We start from the raw sequence: 5,286 nt of genomic DNA, 5'->3' as shown, positions 1-5,286 counted from the left end.
TTTTTTTTTTTTTTTTTTTTTATTCATTACAGAACATACAATCAATTCTCGACGAGAATTATAAGTACTTTAGGCTGACGTGATGTAATAACATGAAATGAACGTAAAATATAAAGAGAAAAATAATGAAAGTGTGTACGTGTATGTATGTATGTATGTATATGTGTGTGTGTGTTTTCAGATTAAAATACGAGTTTCGTGATGCGCCAAATTGTCTTCTTCTCTTTAGAAGTAAATTTATAATCGAGTGGCTGGCTCCAAACCAACCTCCTTTCATGGATCGATATATTAGTTCAAGGTTTTTAGGGAAAAATCCACGACAAGTTAAAAGATTTATATTCGAAATTTTCTTATCCCATTTTAGGAAAATCTTTTTTATGTTTTTTTTTTTTTTTTTTCATATTAGCGCAAACAACAATCGTGGATTTTGTTTTTTGTATAATTATCTTTAAAAATATTCACAAATTAATCAACTAGTATTGAAATACGTCAAAAATATTAAACGTTTGTTTAATGTTGATAATTTTTAACCTAATTTTGTTTCTCGGAATATTTGAATTATTTCCCCCACCACCACCACCACTACAACTACCACCACGTGGAATTCACATTTCTTTATAGAAAATTTTGGGTATTGTATACGAAAAAATGGAGGAATATTGAAAAATATAAGAATATATGATTATTGTAACAAAAGAATGTGATCGAAAGAAGGGGGTTGGGAGAGGGGGTGGTGGAGGATACGAGTCGATTGTTCGTAAGCAGTTTCCTGTCCTTTGAAATTCGGATAATCGCGTACAAAGACGTGATTTATAGATTTCTAAAATATTACGCCATTTTTTTATTCGAAGCTTTCCTCCCCCTGACCCCCTCAACCTCTCAACCCTTTGTATATACGACGAGTATAGTCAAAATAGGATTTCATAAAACAAGATTATATTTAACAACCGATAAACTTCGGTCTATATATAATAGGACAAATATTTTCCTTACTATTTCGTATTTGGTAATATTAACTCCCCCTCCACCCACACCCAACCCCCGCATTTTAAACCGATAAACCGTTTATTTTGTACAACAACAACAACAACAAAAAAAAGTAAATTTTTTCATCATTTACTCGTTGCACATTTTATTAAGAACAAATGAGAGATTATATTTTAACGTGATTAACAATGAAATCTCTTTCGAACATGATAATAAATAAATAAATAAATATATATATTACATATTTTTAAATCCAATTATTACATTTTAAATCCTATCCCATTTCGATTTATTAATATTATATCGATCTCGTTAATATCCTGTCCGCCATTTTGTCGCGGCCATATTAGATTTCGTCAAAAATTATTTCAACATAATTTTTTTCTCATCGGAAAAAGAAATAAAAAGAAAAATATACTTACGCAAGAAATAATAAATATTAGTGTAATAAAAATTGAATAAATAATAATATACTTAACGTTAAAATAAAAGATAAATGAAATAAAGAAGATGAAGAAGGAGAAAATGGAAAAGATAGAAAAAGAAAAGAAAGGTTATTAAAATGGAAGGAAGCGCGGGAAATTTAAAAAGAAAATTAGAGGAAAAAATAATTAATTATTATCCTTTACGGAATATATAACTTTACTAAGACAGTAAAAAAATAAAGAGAGAGAGAGAGAGAGAGAAAGAAAAGACGAAGGCTGAAACACGAGAGAGGTTGGTAAGTCTGAAATGAAATATTGATCTGCGGATGCGCGCGCAGCCCCTGCAGTCGCGACCCAACCCTTGTCCACCATTTTCTATCGGTTTCGCCATTGTGAGCAACGCCAAAATGTCCTCCTCCTCCTCCTCCTCCTCATCCTCCTCTCACACAGTTAACAGATACGCCAACTTTGATATTTCCGATAAAACTTTGTGACCATTTATAATAATTGTTTATTTAAAATAATACATTTATTTGTTTGTATATCTGTAATAAAATATTCATAACCTATAAACAGACACCACCACCCAACCAATGCAATGACATGACACTTTTACACTTACTGGATTATTATTATTATTATTATTCTGTTCCTTAAATATATATATATATATATATTAATCAATTTTCATTAACATATAAATATTTTCTTTTTTATAATTGTATATATATAAAATATTGAATAAACAGTTTTTCTATTCGTATGAGAAAACTTGGACCTGGTGAGAATTAAACTTAAAATACTTTTCAACCGCGTTAAGGATTAATATTTAATAATAATTCTTATTTTGTTTATTTGTAAATAATTATCTTTTAATATATAACGAACAAAACAACATAACTTTAAAACCATTCTTTCAACACAAATATTAAATGACGCGTGATGAAAAAAAAAAAAGAAACAAGAAGGTTAGTCAGAACAAAGATGGTTTTCCTAACCACCAAAAAAAAGCTGTCTCGTTCGTCGTCACCTGCATCGAAATATCGATGTGCGGTTTCTAAAGAAAAAAAAAAAAAAAGAAAAAAGAAAAGAAAAAAAATGTCTGAAACTATTGAAGAGAACGTGATTAAAACTTCAAGAACCCAACACGTCCAAAGATTAAAACCCCCTTCAAATATGGTGTCCCTCCTCCCCCTCCCCCGCCCCCAACCATTTGTGGCTAGGAATTTCAAAATCCTTCTAATCCTTTTCTCCTTTTTTTTTATAAAGTATTTCAGAAATTCATTCTTGAATTTATTCTCTGAACACCCCCCCCCAGCCCCCTTTTCACGTATTATTCCTCTTCGTGGGGGACTTACAATTTTAATTAGAAAAATACAAAATTCCTTGGGGTTTTTTTTCTTCTTCTCCTTTCCTTTAAGTTTGAAATAAAAATGAACTACGTCGAATATATTATTTTTTTTTTTTTATTAGATGGTACCGCATAATTGATAGGGGAGTTTTTTTTTTGTTAATATAAAGAAACTTAGGGTTAGTAAAATTAGTTTGTTGTGTTTTCGAGTTCTTTTAAAACTAATTTTTCCCTTTCCTTTTTTTTATTTTCTTCTTTTTCTTTTTATTCTTCTTTTTCATCATCATTATCATCTTTCATTCATCTTTTTTTTTATTTCTATCTCGTTGTATTCTTAAAGTCTCATGAAAGAGAGAAAGAGAATAAGGGTATGAGAATACCTTATCCATCCCCTACGTAAGAACMCCCCCCCCCCTACCACTGTACTACTGCGGAAAGAGAAAATCGGCGACCTACTCTCCAGAGAGACCGCAACATCGACTTTTGATAGTTACGTCACACACGTTAATAAAAAGAAGAAGAAGAAGAAAGAAAAAAATTCCCTATAAATACCCTAAGAACGATTATCTTTATCATTGGTTTTATTTTTTCTTCTTTTTCAATTTTCCATCTATATATTTTAATAAATTGCAATGTCTTATTTGTTTTTGTTATTTATACGTAATTTATTAATAATATATATTTAATTTTTATATATATAATTTATATTTTATTTTCTACAGGTAACTCAGCATTATATAATACAGACGATGGATTTTCATTGATGAAAAATTCGTCGGGATCTTATTAAAATAATTATTTAATAAAAGGATCGCGAGAGTATTTTATATATATATGTGAATATTTTTTTTTCTTTTCTCTTTTTTAAATTCTTCCTTTACGTGTATTACAAATTATATTATTAATAAATGAGAAAAAAAATTATCGGATGAAATGTTGTTACCCTACGTGTACTTTTTCTTTTGTTCATTTTTTCTTTCTTTCATTATACATTTTCTAAATGAAATTAAATATCGTCTGAATAATACATTAATGTGAAATATTAAAATAATAATGTTAGAACAAAATATATATATATATATGATAATGATGATATTGTAATTCGATTCTCTAACATTTGACCTATCAAAAATTAATATCTATTTTCTATGAATAATTAAAAACGTTTAATATACTTCTCAATACGTATTCGTAGGAAACATATAAATGTTAAATATAGTCAATTAAACCGAACATTTGTTTTATCTAAAATTTACATGTCAATACAATAATGACATTTTAATACATACAACATATATGATAATAATTAAAATGTCGACACAATGTATGGTAATAATTACATTCTTTCCTAGTAAATTATTACTAAATAATTATGAAATGTTTCTTTTTGTATTATATTATTTTACGCACGATGAATCACCACCACATATGATTCGTGTATTATAAAATATAAGAAAAAGTTTTAATGGGGCATATTATATTTCCATTTTTCCAATATTTTTCTATTTCATATCTCTCTCTCTCTCTCTTTCTTTTTTTTTTCTTTCTTTCTTTTCGTATTTTGCGGTAGAAAACTTGAAGTTTTCGCGATACAATAACGACAATTCTCATTGTATAAAATATATAAACGTCACGATCGTTCGTAAACGATTAACGGTATTGGAAATGTACCCCCCCCAGACCCCCTTCCCCTCTCCCTTCTCACCCAACCCGATTATCATTGCGAATGGGGAATCATGGGCGGTAACAATTCAACTGAACGAAGAAAAATCGAGTGAACTCAGCCAAAGAAAAATCGCAAGAATGTGTATGCGTGTATGTATGTATGTATGCGTGTATGTGTATGAGAAAGATAGATAGATAGATAGAGAAAAAAAATCGTTAAAGTAATCTATATTAGTGTGTGTTTGTGTGTGTATTCGATAGATACCAACACATGGTTAATAAAACTTGTATAAAAAATATTTTTAATAATTAAAAGAAAGAAGAAAAAAAAAGGGGGAAGTTACCTCTCCAACATTATAATTTTTACAATATTTAAACGATCAAATAAAATATACAGGGTGTATCAAAGAGTGGTGGTTTTTATATATAAAAAAAAAGAAAGTTACAATCACTCTTTTCCGATATTCGTATCTTTTTATCTTTCATTCTTCTTCTTCTTTTTTTTTTAACCCTTCGAGTGGTGAAAATACTTTTAACCGAAGTGTTTTTTACGAATGAAATAATTTATTATTATTAACAGATATATATGCTAATATTAATAAATTATATTTAATAATAATTACAATTTTTCTTTCTAACAATATTATATTTTCATCTGATCAAGATAAAACAACAAAAAATATTACATTATTTTACATTCACATATATCAACTTTTTACCAAACGCATATATGCGTCCATAACACTCAAAGGGTTTAATAGACAACCATAAAATTTTTCTATCCTCGAATAGCGAATAAAAATTTACGAATAATCTTTAAGATCAATTTTACAAATCCAAAAGAAAAAAATCTCGTAA

General features: G+C 28.2%; 1 protein-coding gene across 2 annotated transcripts in view; it reads right to left on the bottom strand.

Annotated features, from left to right (window-relative positions):
• The window catches only part of LOC106788536 (14-3-3 protein zeta), a 56,839-nt gene that overhangs the window by 30,111 nt on the left and 21,442 nt on the right, over positions 1–5,286 (bottom strand). The window lies entirely within an intron of this gene.

The sequence above is a fragment of the Polistes canadensis genome, unplaced genomic scaffold (assembly GCF_001313835.1).
Source record: "Polistes canadensis isolate GaletaPanama2010 unplaced genomic scaffold, ASM131383v1 scaffold_143, whole genome shotgun sequence".
NCBI classification, from domain to species: domain Eukaryota; kingdom Metazoa; phylum Arthropoda; class Insecta; order Hymenoptera; family Vespidae; genus Polistes; species Polistes canadensis.
The sequence above is the reverse complement of the archived record's forward strand: the minus strand, read 5'-3'. Positions and strand labels throughout refer to the sequence as shown.